The 18,776-nt window shown below is 39.0% G+C and overlaps 1 protein-coding gene across 1 annotated transcript in view; it reads left to right on the top strand.

Moving 5' to 3' along the window:
• PALMD (palmdelphin) overlaps positions 1 to 18,776 on the top strand; it is a 51,489-nt gene that overhangs the window by 11,377 nt on the left and 21,336 nt on the right. The window lies entirely within an intron of this gene.

The raw sequence follows: 18,776 nt of genomic DNA, 5'->3' as shown, positions 1-18,776 counted from the left end.
CACTAAGAGGCACATCAAAGCAGCAGACTCTCCTCCCAATCTATACATAGTTATTGAACCAACTTATGGTATGGTTCATCTGGTTTTGGTTTGGCTTGGTTGTATAAATTGTACTATTTTTTTATTATAATTTATTAGGATCATCTGTATCCTACCTTACTAGAACATCTCTAGCCAGAATAGCAGTGATTGTGGCTTATTCTGTAAACCATGGATACACAAACTATGGCATGGTGTGATATATATGTAAGGCAGTCCTCATTTAATGATATTGAGAACAGAAACTCCATTGTTAGGTAAAAAAACAAGCGACTGTGCCACTTAGCTGTCACAGTTTCAGCAGTCAGTCACAGATGCCATAGTTAAGCAAGGACTATATGGTTAAGTGAGGACTTCCTGCCAGCTTCCCCATTGATTTGTGGGAAGCTGACAGGAAAAGTTACAAAACACGAGAGATTATATGGCCTCAGGATGCTGCAATAGCCATAAGTACAAGATCTGGTCATAATGACCTCTTATTTAGCACCATCATAAGTCTGAACAGTAGCTGAATAAGTGGTTGTAAATCAAGGGCCACCTATATATGGGTGGATGCTCTCCCAATATGATCCAGACGTTTGACTGAAACTCCCAGCTAATGAATTTAAAGCTGGATCTCAAGGGTCAGTTTCAGATATTTGTAAGCAAGGCTTGATCCAGAAAAGTAAAGCCTGCAGCCAGTGCCAGACTGTGAAATCAGCTCCGCAGGAGATTGCTCAATAAACTACTTTTGAGATAGGTATGATTAGCTACAATTACAGAATCTTGCAGTTCTGGTTGTGTGCTGTACCTCCTCCTTATTGTTCAGTGAACCGCCCGCCTGATCCATTTCCGAATATCTTACTGTTCTGGGCTTAAAATACTTCAGTCCCTTCTGCTTAGGCAACATTTTCTGCATATCCCCATTAAAGTCATCATCTTCACAGTCTACAACTTTCCCCTTTCCATACCTGGTCATGAAACCCATATAGACATAGCAGTGCATCTAAAAAGGACTTCCATGTCATTTCATTAAGGCAGGGGTGTCAAACTCAATTTCACTGAGGGCTGCATCAGCATTGCGGTTACCCTCAGGGGGCCGGGTGGGTATGGCCAGGGTGGGCATGGCTAGAGTGCATATGGCCTACTGGGTGGGCATGGCCAGCTCTACATCGTTCGCATCAAGGGTGCCTATGGGGGCCTGGGCAGGAGTGGGACAGATCTGAGGGTCTCTGGCAGAAGGAGGGTCTCTGGGCCAGGGCCAAGGCAGTGGGGGCCGTTCCCTCACTGTTTCCAGGATGGCTTCACAGGCCGCATGAAACCACTTCATGGGCTGGATCTGGCCCCCGGGCCTTGTGTTTGACATGTTTGCATTAAGGTCTACTTAATGAAATTCCACAAGATGGAAATCTTCTTTTTTTTTAGAGAAAAAGAATGAAGAATGAAAAATTATCTACTGTCTAGGAAATCATTTTACCATATTGAAAGCCACCTTCCGGATTTGTTTGTGTCTATCCTTTTAGAACCTATATAGATTCTACCATCAATATAGTTTTCCAGTTATTTTAGCCTTTATTAGAGTTTTGTCCCCCTGAGTTACTTCATAGGTAACTCAAGGTGGCAAAAATACACAATACTCCTTTTTCCTCCTGTTGTCCCAACTGGCCTAAAGTCACCTAGCCAGCTTTAATGCCTAAAGTGGGACTAGAACTTAGTCTCCTGGTTTCTAGCCTGGTGCATTACCTATTTGCCCAAATTGGCATCATTATCATACTAATCAAGCTTAACATATCCTTCAGATTTCCTATATCATTTGTGGTTTATTATTAGGTCTGGATATGTTTCCTTGTTTATTATGCTCATTATAAATATTTCAAATTTCATCAATTCTGTCAGAAACACTGATTATACTTAACTTTTAACAAAAACTACACCTTGTTCTTACTATCCTGATTTAGTAACAGTCTGCTCTATATTAAATTGAATTGTGCTATTTAAATATAAAACTTAACATTCTATATTACCACAGTCATAATTTCCAGTTTTATCCAACAGGATTTAAAATATTGATAATAACAATTATTTTATTATGCAGAGTTTTAGGTTCTATTATACTGTTTCAAGAAAATGTAATTAAAGAACAGCCAGACATATTTCTTCATAAAAGACATAATTAAAAACCAATGAGTCACTGAGAGAATTGGAGTTTAATTGAACAGCTGTTTTAATAAAGAAAGGTCAGATCCCCTCTTGGTTACATGTTGAAAAACCAGAAACAATTTTGCTTTTGCTCTCCTGCCAATGTTGCATCTCATGGCTAGGTTCCTGATGGCTGTTTTGAAGAAACATCTGAAGTACATGAAATTGTTGTCCATTTTGCAGATTAATCTCCCTAGCACCATAGTGAATGCAGCATCAATTTGGGAGATGCAAGCTGTAGCTCAGCCTGTATAAAGGCAATTTGTCCTTCTTTAATCATGTCTGCCGATGTAGGAGAAGAGCAAGCAGAACTGATGGACGGAGTTAAAGACGTCATCAGCTTAGAGTCATTGCATTCCCACAAGCAGGCCAAGTCCAACGCCTCCTGAATTCTGTTGCCCTTATTTGGTGCCAATTTATTGTTGAATTTTAGTTGTCCAGATTCTTGTGTATAGGCTTGAATAAATCATCTATGCTGCAACCTTATGAATGATCCTGATTCTTTATGCCTGGCAATGGTATTTTTGTAGATATGGGGAACTGGGAGGAATAACAAATCTTGACTTAGCAATAGCAGTAGCATTTAGGCTTCTGTACCACCCCATAGTGGTTTACAGCTGTCTCTGGGTAGTTTACAATTTAAGCATTATTTGCATATTGCTCCCAACCATCTGGCTCCTCATTTTACCAACATACGAAGGATGAAAAGCTGAGTCAACCTTGAGCCCCATCAGAATTGAACTCCAAGCTGTGGGCAGAGTTTGCCTGCAATACTGCATTCAAACACTGTGCCACCAGGGCTCCTTAAAGTGTTCAATAGGAGGAAAGCAACCATTTGGGCAAGGTTGAAGAAACAAATCAATTTTGTTGCTTTCCCTTACAATATGATTTTCACGAAAGGGATTATCTTTCCTGAAAAGATTTTAGCATCTTTCGTTGTAAGCAGGAAAGCAGTATTTTCAGACTAGCTCTTGAGTTTTCCATCTCTGATTAGGCAACCGCATAAGACATTTTAGGATTCACTGTGAAAGGCTTCTCCCAATCAGAAAATAGAAGAATAAATGGAATTGTAGTTGCTATACAACTGCAGAATTTGATTCCTAACCCATTCAGGATAGTTCTGCTGCTTGGTTGTTTAGTTGCCTAACAAATATGTGTGGGTTTTTTTAAAAAAAAAAACCATGAAACTCCTAAATCTAAAGTTTTGGCAGGAATGGAGGGAGAACAAAACAAGACCACAGGGATATTACAACAATAGTAGTACACTAGTCAGATGCATGTGCTTTCAAGAAAATAGGAGTATACATCAGATTCAGAAAAATCCACAGCCTAAACATCTTGATTCAGGCAAATTCAAGAGCTATCCAAATTCAGTTCCTCTGAATTGGAGGAGGAGATCTTTATTAATCTATAGTAGCCAAAATCAAGAGTCTAATAGCACCTTTTAGACCTCTGGTGCTGGAGAAGACTCCTGCGAGTCCCTTGGACTGCAAGGCGATCAAACCGGTCAGTCCTAGAGGAGATCAACCCTGACTGCTCTTTAGAAGGCCAGATCCTGAAGCTAAAACTCAAATACTTTGGCCACCTAATGAGAAGAAAGGACTCACTGGAGAAGAGCCTAATGCTGGGAAAGATTGAGGGCAATAGAAGAAGGGGACGACAGAGAATGAGGTGGCTGGATGGAGTCACTGAAGCAGTAGGTGTGAGCCTAGATGGACTCCAGAAGATGGTAGAGGACAGGAAGGCCTGGAGGAACATTGTCCATAGGGTCGTGATGGGTCGGACATGACTTCGCAACTAACAACAACAAGAACTAGCAAATTTTATTGAAAGGCATAAGTTTAAAAGGCTTTATTTCATTTCACTTCAGATGCATAATACAACCAAACTGACCTAGGATTTAAATTGGGTTGACATGGTGGTTATTCAGAAGCAGGTACCATGTAGAAGTGATTTCAAACAATTTTATCAATTAACACTTGTAGTAATCTTAGATCTGCTCCAACAGCTTCGGGATGCCACGCATGGCGACTAAATTTCTAACTTGGAATGTTAATGGACTAAACTCACCACAGAAGAGAAAGAAAGTTTTTCAATATTTAAAACAATTTAAGATTGATGTTATATGTTTGCAAGAAACACATATTAGGACTATGGACCAAAAGTATTTACTCAACTCAAGATTGGGCACGCAATTTGTTGCCTCTGCGATGAATAAGAAAAATGGAGTGGTTGTTTATGTTAGAAGTGCTTTAACAGCGGAACTAATTGAAGCAGATAAGCATGGTAGATATCTTATGATAGATTTGCTGCTAGAAGGCAAAAAAACGCTTTTAGTTGGACTATATGCTCCTAATCAACAGCAAGCTGATTTTTTTAGCTTACTTCATACAAAGCTTACCCAATTGGATTACAAATCGTTTATTTTTATGGGGGATTGGAATGGTGTTTTGGATGTACAGATGGACAAGGCTGGTCCTTTTAAGCGCTCTCTGAGTCATGCCAGATTGCCTAAATCTTTTTTTGAAATGAAGGATGATTTGGAACTGCGAGATATTTGGCGTGACACTCACCTGCATGAAAAGGATTATACTTTTTTTTCTGATAGACATCAATCTTTTTCCAGGATTGACTTTATTTTGTTGACTAATGACTTTTTTTCTAGGATTAAGAAGGTAAAGATTTGTGCAAGAGCTATCTCTGACCATAGCCCAGTTTGGTTAGAGATCAATAAGGACAATAGAGATAGGCGCTCGTGGCACGTAAATGAGAACTTGTTTAGAAATCAGAGAAATGTGGAAGAATGTAAACAGCGGATGAAGGATTTTTTTGAAATTAATATGAATAAGGATACTTCCATGGACATGGTTTGGGATGCTAGCAAGGCCTATATGAGAGGGGTGTTGATTTATATGAATAATAAACACAGACGTACTTTGGAAGCCAGAAGGAGAGAATTGGAGAATGAAATAAAGGAAAAAGAAAAGGCCTTGATTTTGAACCCATTGGATGTGAAGACTAAGGAGGTTATTAAGCTATTAAGAGGACAATTTGATAAATTAATGGCTGATCAAGTGGCAACCAATTTGCGGTTTGCTAGGCATAACACTTTTTGCAATGCCAACAAGCCAGGTAGATGGCTAGCTTATAGACTAAGGAAGAAGCAAAGGGCTTCTAATATAGATAAAATTGAACATAAGGGAAAGGTTGTGTATCAACAGGATCTTATTAAGGAAGCCTTTTTGGACTTTTATTCTAAATTATATGCTAAGGAGAAGATTAACGAAAAAGATATTGATGTATATTTGGAGAATGCTAGCATCCCGGTTCTTACGCAGGCACAAAAAGAGGAGATTAACCAATTGATAACAGAAGAAGAAATTTTTACAGCAATTAAGGAATTGAAGTTGGATAAAGTGCCAGGTACGGATGGCTTGACTGCGGTTTATTACAAAAATTTACAAATGGAGTTGATAAAGGAGCTGTTTCAGATAATTCAGAGAGGGGGAAAGGTGCCTCCGTCTTGGAGAACTGCTTTTATCTCTTTGATACCGAAAGAAGATCAAGATGTTACTCAAGTTAAAAATTATAGACCAATATCACTTTTAAATACAGATTATAAGATATTTGCTAAGGTGTTGGCTAATAGATTGATGAGGGTTCTGCAACAGGTGATTCATGGGGATCAAACAGGGTTTATTAGTGGTAGGCAAATGAAAAATAATGTGAGGCATATAGTTGATGTGTTAGAGTTTTTGGAAAGGAACAACCAGATCCCTGCGGCACTAATTTTTTTAGATGCTGAAAAAGCTTTTGATCAATTGAATTGGCAATTTTTGATGAAAGTTCTAGATAAAATGAATTTTGGGGATAAAGTTTTGCAACCAATTAGGGCATTATATCAAAAACAAACTGCCCGAATAATAGTTAATAATAGTTTGACTGAAGTTTGTAATATTGAGAAGGGCACAAGGCAAGGGTGTCCGTTATCGCCTTTGCTATTTGTCTTAACATTGGAGATATTATTTTTTTTTTATTGAAAAGTTTTAAAATACAGTTTTCCTTTAAAAATCCCCCCTACCCCCTCCCTCCTCCCCCCTCCCTACCTCCCCCCCTCCCCCCCCAACTTCCCAGAGCTAAATACAAGGTATATATATAAAAAGCAATCATAAACAATCATATACTAACAATTATAAGCTCTAAAATCCATCACTCTCTAGCTTATATAAGATAAAACAAATAATAATAATATTGAATATGTATAAAAAGAAACTAAAATAATAAAAAAAAAAAAAACGAAAGAAGACTTATTCAAATGCTACATAAAACTTCTTAACCCTATACTTGTTCTGGATAAAATCAATCCATTTTCTCCATTCCATAATATAGCGTTCTTGCGAATGATCTTTCAAATAGGCCGAAATCTTCGCCATCTCTGCCAGGTCGGAAACCTTTAAAGTCCACTCCTCTATGGTCGGCAGTTCCTCTTTCCTCCAGTATTGGCCTATCAAAAGTCTTGCCGCCGTAATTAAGTTCAACATCAACTTGGTGTCCACAACTGTGACATCTGTAATTATTCCCAACAAAAAAAATTGCGGACAAAACTTTATCCTCTGTTTAAAAATCTTCTGCATGTTCCACCAGACTTTTATCCAAAAAGCCTTAACCTTTTTACAAGTCCACCATATATGAAAATATGTTGCATCTTCATCACCACACCTCCAACATTTAGGCTGATAATTCGGATACATACTTGCAAGCTTTTTGGGATCTAAATGCCATCTATAAAACATTTTGTAAAAATTCTCTCTTAAATTTTGAGCTTGTGTAAATTTTACGTTCCTCACCCAAATCTTTTCCCATGTGTCCATTGTGATAACTTCCTGGATATTTTGGGCCCATTTTATCATACAATCCTTAACAAGCTCTGTTTCTGAGTCAATCTCTATCAATGCAAGATATATCCGTTTGATATGTGCTGGTCCCTGATTCCTGATTTGCTTTATCAAATTTTCATCAGTCATTGTAAATCCATTTTTCTGGTCTTCTTTCCACCTGGCCCGTAACTGAGTATATTGAAACCAATTTTGAACAACCTTCTCTTCTCGCAAGAGGCTATATGATTTCAAACACCAAACATTTCTTTCCAAACTGAGAATCTCCTTGTACGTAGTCAAATCATGTTTGAAGCCAGCATGTATATTTTCTATTGCGTGTTTTGGAATTGCCCACAATGGTATCTTGCAACTTAACTTATGTCTGTACTTCTTCCAAACTCTCAGCAATGCCTGTCTTAAAATATGCACCCTAAACACGTTGTCTACCTTCTTATCATACAACAAATATGCATGCCAGCCAAACAACAAATCGTGGCCCTCAAGATTTAATAACCTCCCTTGCGTCAAATTAATCCAGTCACTTATTCCTACTAATGCAGCAGCTTCATAATATAATTTAAAATTAGGCAATTTAAGGCCACCTCTCTCACGAGTATCCTGCATAATCTTAAGTTTAACTCGTGGTTTTTTCCCTGCCCACACAAATTTATTGATACCTCGCTGCCATTCCTCCAGATTGGAATCTTTCTTAAGAATCGGTATCATTTGAAATAAAAATAAAAATTTAGGCAGGACATTCATTTTTACTGCTGCAATCCGTCCCAACAAAGACAATTGCAATTTTTTCCAACTCTCCAATTCTTTTTGAGTTTTCCCCCATAATTTTTCATAATTATTTTTATATAGCTTTGTATTAGAGGGTGACAAAATCACCCCCAAATATTTAACCCTTTTAACAATCTCAAATCCAGTTAATCCTTCTAAAAGGGCCTTTTGCGATGTTGTCATATTTTTGGCCAAAATTTTTGTTTTTTGTACATTAACCTTAAATCCAGAAATCTTCCCATATTGTGTTATTATCTCCATCAGGTCCACAACAGAGTTCTCTGGCTGGGTCACTGTAACAACCAGATCGTCTGCGAATGCTCTCAATCTATAGTCCTGATCTCCAATTTGAATCCCCTTAATTTTTTCCGAATTCCGAATTTTAACCAATAATATCTCTAATGTTAACACAAATAACAAGGGCGATAACGGACACCCTTGCCTTGTGCCCTTTTCAATATTACATGCTTCTGTCAAGCTATTATTAACTATAATTCGGGCAGTTTGTTTTTGATATAATGCCCTAATCGGTTGTAAAAAAATTTCCCCAAAATCCATTTTATCTAAAACTTTCAACAAAAATTTCCAATTCAATTGATCAAAAGCTTTTTCAGCATCTAAAAAAATTAGCACCGCAGCAATCTGGTTGTTCCTTTCCAAAAACTCTAACACATCAACTATATGCCTCACATTATTTTTCAATTGCCTACCACTAATAAACCCTGTTTGATCCCCATGAATCACCTGTTGCAGAACCCTCATCAGTCTATTAGCCAAAACCTTAGCAAATATCTTATAATCTGTGTTTAAAAGCGATATCGGTCTATAATTTTTAACTTGAGTAACATCTTGGTCTTCCTTCGGAATCAAAGAGATAAAAGCTGTTCTCCAAGACGGTGGCACCTTTCCCCCCCTCTGGATTGTCTGGAACAGTTCCTTTAACGGTTTTATCATTTCTAATTGTAAATTTTTATAATAGGCCGCAGTCAAGCCATCCGTACCTGGTGCTTTATCCACCTTCAATTCCTTAATTGCTATAAAAATTTCTTCTTCTGTGATCAGTTGATTAATCCCTTCTTTTTGTACTTGCGTAAGAACCGGGATGCTAGCATTTTCCAAATATATATCAATGTCCTTTTCATTAATTTTCTCCTTAGCATATAATTTAGAATAAAAATCCACAAAAGCGTCCTTGATAAGGTCCTGTTGAAACACAACCCTTCCTTTATGCACAATCTTGTCTATATTAGAAGCCCTTTGTTTTTTCCTCAATCTGTAAGCTAACCATCTGCCTGGTTTGTTAGCGTTACAAAAAGTGTTATGCCTGGCAAACCGCAGATTGGTTGCCACTTGGTCAGCCATTAATTTATCAAATTGTCCTCTTAACAATTTAATAGCCTCCTTAGTCTTCACATCCTCTGAATTCAAAATCAAAGCCTTTTCTTTTTCCTTTATTTCATTCTCCAGTTCTTTCCTCCTAGCTTCCACAGCACGTCTATGTTTGTTGTTCATATATATCAACACCCCTCTCATATATGCCTTGCTAGCATCCCACACCATGTCCATAGAAGTACCTTTGTTCATATTAGTTTCAAAAAAATCCTTCATCCGCTGTTTGCATTCTTCCACATTTCTCTGATTTCTAAACAAATTCTCATTTACGCGCCACGAGCGCCTGTCTCTTTTCTCCTTATCAATCTCCAACCAAACTGGACTGTGGTCAGAAATAATTCTTGCACAAATCTTCACCTTTTTAGTTCTCAAAAAAAAATCATTAGTCAACAAAATAAAATCAATCCTCGAAAAAGATTGGTGTCTGTCAGAATAAAAAGTATAATCCTTCTCCTGCAAGTGTCTCTCACGCCAAATATCTCGCAATTCCAGGTCATCCTTCATTTCAAAAAAAGATTTAGGCAGTCTAGCATGACTTGGAATGCGCTTAAAAGCTCCAGCCTTATCCAACTGTACATCCAAAACACCATTCCAGTCTCCCATAAAAATAAAAGATTTATAATCCAACTGGGTAAGCTTTGTATGGAGTAAGCTAAAAAAATCAGCTTGTTGTTGGTTAGGTGCATATAATCCAACTAGAAGCGTCTTTTTACCTTCTAACAACAGCTCAATCATAACATATCTTCCATGCTTATCTGCTTCAATTAAGTCTGCTGTTAATGCACTTTTAACATAAACAACCACTCCATTTTTCTTATTCTCTGCAGAGGCAAAAAATTGCGTACCCAGTCTCGAGTTCAATAAATGCTTTTGATCCAAAACTCTAATATGCGTTTCTTGCAAACATATAACATCTATCTTAAATTGTTTTAAATATTGAAAAACTTTCTTCCTCTTCTGCGGTGAATTTAGTCCATTAACATTCCAGGTTAGAAATTTAGTTGCCATGCATATCCTCCCAAAGCTCTTGAAGCACTGCTTTGATAGGACTAATTTCTTTAGGCCGTGCTCCTCCCACTGCTTGGCTATGTGTACGTTGTGAAGATTCTGAAGACTTTTGCTGATCTTGTTCTTTTATTTTCTTTGCTCGTTTTAAAGCAGCACGCGTTACTCTTTGCTCTCTAGGATCATCCAAAGAAGTTGTAACTTGATCTCCTCCAGCACCACTTTCCTCTGTTTCATCCTCTTGATGTTCTCCTTCTCCAGATCCCTTTCCAGCTTCCAGAAGTGTTAATGGGGTTGCTTTTAAGACATTATTGTAGAAATCACGCGCTTGCTTCACAGTAATCAGCCGATATCTTTTACCTTCATGCATCACCATCAGCCCATCTGGAATCTCCCATCTGAACCTTATATCTCTTTGCTTAAGCTCATGCACGAGAAATGTATAGTCTTTCCTTCCCCTTAAAATCCTTGGAGGAATTTCTTTTAAAACCAAGACTTCTTGTTCAGCAATCACCACTTTAGCATCATAGGCAGCTTGTATAACTTGATCTCTAATCTCTCTTTTTGCAAAATAAACCACCACATCTCTAGGCAACTTTCTCTGTCTGGCAATCCATGAATTCACCCGAAACACTTTATCCATAGCTGCTCTTATTTCAGATGCTGGCTGGTTTAATACCACTTCAAGAGCCTCAGAAATCAGCTGCTTTAAATCTTCTTTAATATTCTCTTTTAAACCTCTGATTCTGACAGCAAACTGCATCTGGTAATATTGGGCTAGGCTTAACTCCCTTTCCACTTTGTCTCTTACATTTTCATTCTCCCGTGCTTTAACTTCTAATATAGCATTCCTTTGAGCCAGATCATCCATTTTTTCATCTAATTCTTCCACACATTCCGCCACTTTATGCACTGAAGACAAAATGTCTACCTTCATCACGCTGAACTTCTGTTCCATCCTCTCTTCCATTCTCTCCTCCAATTTCTCCAATTTCTCCTCCATCTGTGCAAATTTATCACCCATTGATTGATTGATTGATTCCAAAAGTTTATCCAGAGCATCTCGTAAGTCCTGCGATGTCAGCGCTTCAGGAGGGTGCAACGCCTGTAGTGATGATTGTTGCCCCGGCGAGGATCCACCGCTCCGAAGAGTTTTAGGGGGAGGTTTCGCCGCCATCTTTTAGTCCTCAATTATGACGCACTTTCACTTAAAGTTTAAAAAGTCCAACAAGCTAGAGAGTATAGTAAAATAATCCTCTTCACCTTTGCCTCTTGTACCGCTCTGCCTGCTCCTTTAAATCATAGTCCTTTCTTCAGGCAGGGATGGTTCGCAGACGCCTGGCTCTGCTCCAAGAAGTTCGGAGCAGAGACGCCGGCCAGCTGGGAGCGACCCAGGCTTCAGGGGAGTTCAATCCTTCAGCCGCCCAAGCTCCAAGCTCAGGCGGCCCCGGAGAACTCTACCCCTACCTGGGGCCTCACCCCCTCCTCTTCTCCCGAGGAGGGGGCTTCAATTTCGTCCGAACAGCTGATCGGCGCTGTTTCGGGCGAAAAAACAAACAGCTGAGCCGCGGGCAGCCCGGGAAGGCTGTCTTCGGCGCCGCGCCGCCACCGGAAGTCAACATTGGAGATATTATTGATAAAAATACGGAACTCGGAAAGAATTAAGGGTATACAAATTAGAGATCAGGATTATAGATTGAGAGCGTTCGCAGATGATCTGGTTGTTACGGTGACCCAGCCGGAGAACTCTGTTGTGGACCTGATGGAGATAATAATGCAATATGGGAAGGTTTCTGGATTTAAAGTTAATGCACAAAAAACTAAAATTCTGGCCAAAAATATGACAGCATCGCAAAAGGCCCTTTTAGAAGGATTAACTGGATTTGAGATTGTCAAGAGGGTCAAATATTTGGGGGTCTTCTTGTCACCCTCTAATACAAAGTTATATAAAAATAACTATGAAAGATTATGGGGGAAAATTCAAAAAGAAATGGGGAGCTGGGAAAAATTGCAACTGTCTTTGCTGGGGCGAATTGCAGCAGTGAAAATGAATGTCCTGCCTAAATTTTTATTCTTATTTCAAATGATACCGGTTCTTAAGAAAGATTCTAATCTGGAGGAATGGCAGCGAGGTATCAACAAATTTGTCTGGGCAGGGAAAAGGCCACGGGTTAAACTTAAGATTATGCAGGACACTCGTGAAAGAGGTGGTCTTAAAATGCCCAATCTTAAATTATATTATGAAGCTGCTGCGTTAGCAGGAATAAGTGATTGGATCAATTTGACACAAGAGAGATTATTAAATCTTGAGGGCCACGACTTGTTGTTTGGCTGGCATGCATATTTGTTGTATGATAAGAAGGTAGATAATGTGTTTAAAGTGCATATTTTAAGACAGGCATTGTTGAGAGTTTGGAAGAAGTATAGACATAAGCTAGATTGTAAGATACCATTGTGGGCAATCCCAAAACACGCAATAGAAAATATAAATGTTGGTTTTAAACATGATGTGACTACGTATAAGGAGATTTTAAGCCTGGAAAGAAATGTTTGGTGTCTGAAACCGTACAGCCTCTTGCGAGATGAGAAGATTATTCAAACTTGGTTTCAATATATCCAGCTACGGGCCAGGTGGAAAGAAGATCAGAAAACTGGTTTTACAATGACTGATGAAAATCTGATAAAGCAAATTAGAAATCAGGGTCCAGCACATATCAAACGGATATATCTTGCATTGATAGAAATTGACTCAGAAACAGAACTGGTTAAAGATTGTATGATAAAATGGGCTCAAAATATCCAAGAAGTTATTACAATGGACACGTGGGAAAAGATTTGGGTGAGGAACGTAAAATTTACACAAGCTCAAAATTTAAGAGAGAACTTTTATAAAATGTTTTATAGGTGGCATTTAGATCCTAAAAAGCTGGCAAGTATGTATCCGAATTATCAGCCCAAATGCTGGAGGTGCGGTGATGAAGATGCAACATTTTTTCATATATGGTGGACTTGTAAAAAGGTTAAGGCTTTTTGGATAAAAATTTGGTGGAACATGCAGAAGATCTTCAAGCAGAAGATAAAGTTTTGTCCGCAATTCTTTTTGCTGGGTATAATTACAGAGGCTACTGTTGTGGACACTAAGTTGATGTTGAATTTAATTACAGCAGCAAGACTTCTAATAGGCCAGTATTGGAAGAAGGAGGAATTGCCGACTATAGAGGAATGGACTTTAAAGGTTTCTGACCTGGCAGAAATGGCAAAGATTTCGGCTTCTTTGAAAGATCACTCGCAAGAACGCTATATTATGGAGTGGAAAAAATGGATTGAATATATCCAGAAGAAATATGGGACTAAAAAGTTTCATTTAGCATTTGAATAAATCTTCCTTTCTTTTTTTCTTTTTCTTTCTTTTTATATGTAATATTAATATTGTTTGTAGTTATCTTATATGAGCTAGAGAGCGATAGATTTAAGAGTTTATTGTTGTTAGCATATGGATGTTTATGATTGTTTTCTGTTTTTATACCCTGTACTTAGCTCTGGGAAGTCGGGGGGGGGGGGGGGGGAAGGGGGGAGGGGTAGGGAGGGATAGGTAGGGGAGGGGGAGGGGGGGATTGTTAAAGGGAAAATGTATTTTAAAACTTTTCAATAAAAAAAAAACACTTGTAGTAATCTTTTAAAAACCCATTGTGTCTATTGAGACTTTCTAAGATAGATTTCTATGTATGCAAGTTCAACAGTCTCTTGTTAATTGTGTAAAGTTCCTCCCCCCCCCCAAACAGCTATGGAATGCCCTAGGACACAGGTCTGCAACCCATGGCTCCAGAGCCGCATGCGGCTCTTTCAGCCGTCTCCTGCAGCTCCCAGTCCTTTGCTATGTGTAGTCCAAAAAAAAAAAGTGGGACTAAAAAAGTTCAAGCAATCAATTCAAATATGCAGGGTAGGTGCATATCTTGCCTTGGCTCCACTCTTCAGTCAAACCCTATTCTGCGCATGCATGCATGTACACGCATGCACACACATTTTTTTGCGGTTCCCAGTTTTTCCTTTTGTGAGGTTCTGAGTGGCTCTTTCACTGTTTCAGGTTGCTGACCCCTGCCCTAGGAAGTTGAGGTAATTTGCTATTACTTTATCTTGCGTTGAGTTCTGATGTCAGATTTTGTGTCCATTAATCCTGTTACACAAAATTTGGCTTATTTTCTTAATGTAAATCCAGAGAAGCATTACTAGCATATAATGACATATACGGTATCACATTAGACACACTTTCACACACACTTTCTCTAATCTTATGTTGAGACCTGTGATAGTGTTGTTGGCTTAAAGGGGTGATATTTTTTTATTATTATTATTTTAATCCCATTTATATCCCGCCCTTCTCCGAAGACTCACGGCGGCTTACAATCTAAGCACAAATTAAATGTGCTTAGCAATAGCCTTCATTCTATGTATATGCCTGCTTATTAGGGCTTTTGCCCCCCCCCCAAGCGGCATTATTACAAAGTCAGCTTAATTGCCCCCAACAATCTGGGTCCTCATTTTACCTACCTCGGAAGGATGGAAGGCTGAGTTAACCTTGAGCCTGGTGGGATGCGAACCTGTAATAATTGCAGGCAGCTGGTGTTACTTAAGGAGGCATTAGCCCACTGCTCCACCAAGGCTCTGTAAATATGAGTTTGTTAAAGGTCTGATTTCTATGTTGGTATCACTGTCTTGTTAAATCTTGATACTTGTGAGAATCTGCTTCAGGTTGGATGCTTAATTGTGTATAAATACTCCTGCCACACAATACCTGAGAAAGTACAGAGTCTTTTAAATTATGCATTTCAGTGATTTGAGCTGTGTGCTATAGATGACGTGTTTTGTTCTGTTTCTGTAATCTGTCTTTAACAGGTTCTCTTGAATATCAGTTTGACTATATTGATTTGTCTGTTAATCTCATTTGGTGGATTGTTCATAGTCTCCCCGAAGCTTGGGTTAATTCCATTTTCTGGCCATCTCTTCAAGTGGGTCAGGACAAATGTAGTTATAATTTAGAGCCTGGTTACAAAAAACAGATTGTGTGGTGTGTTCTGGATGGAAGCCAGAAGCATGTAAAATTCATATGATCTTTCCTGCATGATGTGGCATTAACGTGTCCATTGTGCATTGTATCATGACAGGAAGGGATGGATTGGTTCTAAGATAAAGACTGAGGTTGATGACAGATTTGATGATTCATTTCCATGGGTCCATATGAAATGTCAACAATAAATCTGAAAGGGACAGTTTTAAGAATTAAAACTCTTGGCCACCCACAAAAATGTTGGCTTATTGTGGTGCCACATGTGTTCCACTGATCTGAAAATGTTACAAACAACATCTTGTTCCCCACTGTTTTTATTAGTGTGATATCAGAGCTATGATGCTAATATGATGAGAAAAAAAGAAAGGATCAAAGAAGATAATGTGAAGAAAGGACCCAGCTAATGTGGCTTCCCTTTCCTGTATGGATGGGAAGGGCAAGAAACAATGAATGACCAATCAGGAAAGGTGAGCTCTGCTAGCTATCCATAACCTCAGGTCAGGCCCTTTAGTTAAAAACAAAACCTCCTAAGAAAATTTCACCGGACTGAGGACAAGACACTTGCAAAATAAAAACATATCATCCAATATATTTTATTTGTAACTATTCAAGTCCATGTTTCATTAAAAGAAATCCCTGAGCAGATAAAACAGCAATAAACAACACTAAGTTCAGAAGTTAGAACTGTGCAAAAGGATAAAAATTAAAGACCAAGACAGAAGCATACTAGCTGACATAGCAGCTTAGGTAAAAGATAAATGTAAAGGTTCCCCCGCACATGCGTGCTAGTCGTTTCCGACTCTAGGGGCCGGTGCTCATCTCTGTTTCAAAGCCGAAGAGCCAGCGTTTGTCCGAGGACATCTGCGTGGTCATGTGGCCGGCATGACTAGACGCCAAAGGCGCACGGAACGCTGTTACCTTCCCACCGTAGTGGTCCCTATTTTTCTACTTGCATTTTTACGTGCTTTCGAACTGCTAGGTTGGCAGAAGCTGGGACGAGTAACAGGCACTCACTCTGTTACGCGGCACTCGGGATTCAACCCGCCAAACTGCTGACCTTCTGATTGACAAGCTCAGCGTCCTAACCCACTGAGCCACTGCGTCCCTAGCAGCTTAAATTTATCCTAAAGTTTGGTGAACAAGAAGATAAGTTAATTTTGCCAGTTAATTGGATTTAATATCAATCATAAATGAACAGAAATCAAAATCAATATTTAAAAGGCCCTCTTTGGATTGCCACATAGCAAATATATGCCAAGCACAAACTTTCAAGGAGGTGTCGTACACCTCCTTAATTTCTGGGCAGATATACAATATAATCTTTAGTTTAAAAAAGAATCCCAGGCCACTGATCAGAAAGCAAAGATCTACTGATAGAAAATTGGCTTTATTTGGGGGATTTGTCTATTGGTCCTTAATCTCTCACAGAACCAAATTCTCAAGGAACCTTGGAGTTCCACAGAATACACTTTGAAAAGCCGTTAATCTATTAGTTCCACCATATGAATTATGAACCTATAAAAGTATGAAGCTCTATTTTTGCACCCCTTTATCCTATCACTTTTTCCAACCAAAAATAACATTTTTCACACCAAAGCTAAATAGCTGATCAGTAATAAAAAAAAATTCAGCAGGAGGTAGAGTCTCAAAGGAGGCTAAGATATTTTTGCTTTAAATGTTTCTTTAAAATATAATACAGAACACCAGAAACACGGCTAACCCCAGGCAAGATTTATTTCAGTTTATGGAATGATGGTTTGCGGAAGAACTATTACAGGAATTCTTTGCTTCTGGCTAGCTTGGGGGACTGCACACATCCCATGCATGCATGAGGTCTTAATGGCAGTAATAACAGTGAAGTGGAATGTGATCTGAGCAAGGCAAATGTAGCCTTCTGCCATTCATATCATTCTGAATGCCTTAGCTTATCACTCAGTATTAGTAACTTCTCTTTTGTGTACTATATTGCAGGATGCCATGATATTTAAGAAGGCACTGCATAACACAGAGTTCAGACATGTTTCTCACCTGCTTCCATGTATACATTAGAATTCACCTAAACATGAATGAGATAATATATAGATTGCATTTTATCTCCAACCCAAATACATTACATTTCCTGTTGAGCCAGTTCAAGGGATGATTGATGAAAGGTATGAGACATATATCATATGCGTTTTGTCTTTCTTCAGACACCTTACTCTTTCCCATTGCTTTTCTGATTTATATTTTCCCCTCCTCCACTTCTTTCAGATTAATTTTGCTGCGTTTCTCATCACTCAGCTTTTGGCATAATTATTTTGAGCTCACGCAGATGCATTGTTCTTGAAGCGCTCGTGATTAACACGAAACAGTCTTCCTCCCTTTGCTATCGTCTCATCTTTGATCCTTACAAATGCACAGGTCAGCATGTTGCAAGAGGAAAGGGAACCTGTGATTCCCATTGCTTTGACGACTTGCAGCTCCCAGCATTAGCTGTGCTGGCTGAGTCCTCAGAAATTTATAGTTCAGCAAGATCTGAAAATCTACAGGTTCCCACTCCACAGGTTGCTTCATTGTACCTAGTGGAATTGATTGAGCTATTTGTATCAGAATTCATTAGAAAAAAATGGTCTGGCATTCTTGGCCAGGCTCCATTCTCCAGCTAAACAAAACGATCGGTTTTCCCCCCAGAAACTTCACATGGTAGTTTGCTTATGACCATCACACCAAAACGGTAGAAAATTACAAGTAACCCTTAACTTACCATCACAACTGAGTCCAACATTTCTGTTGCCAAGCAAGACATTTGTTAAGGGAGTTAAGGCCCATTTTACCACCTTGCTTGCCACAGTTGTCAATCACTGCAATTGTTAAGTTAGTAACATGGCTTTTAAGTGAATCTGGCTTCCGCGTTGACTGTGCTTGTCAGAAGGTCACAAAAGGTGACCACGTGACCCTGGGACACTGCAACGGTCGTAAGTGTGAAAAACGGCCATAAATCACTTTTTCAGTGATGCTGTAACTTTGAATGGTCACTAAATGAACTGTTGTAAGTCAAGGGCTACCTAAATTTATTTATTTATTTTTATTTATTTTTTATTTTAATCCCATTTATATCCTGCCCTTCTCCGAAGACTCAGGGCGGCTTACAAGCTTAGCAGTAGCCTTCATTCTATGTATATGCCTGCTTATTAGGGCTTTCACACACCCCCTAAGCGGCATTATTACAAAGTCAGCTTATTGCCCCCAACAATCTGGGTCCTGATTTTACCTACCTCGGAAGGATGGAAGGCTGAGTCAACCTTGAGCCTGGTGGGATGCGAACCTGCACTAATTGCAGGCAGCTGGTGTCACTTAAGGAGGCATTAGCCCACTGCTCCACCAAGGAATATAGAAATGAAATAAGATTATGCCTGTCCAGCTGTTCCTGCCTCCTACGGATGGGGAAGAGG

This window comes from Vipera berus (assembly GCF_964194415.1).
Source record: "Vipera berus genome assembly, chromosome: 3".
In the NCBI taxonomy this organism is placed as follows: domain Eukaryota; kingdom Metazoa; phylum Chordata; class Lepidosauria; order Squamata; family Viperidae; genus Vipera; species Vipera berus.
This window is presented reverse-complemented; position numbering and strand designations above follow the sequence as displayed.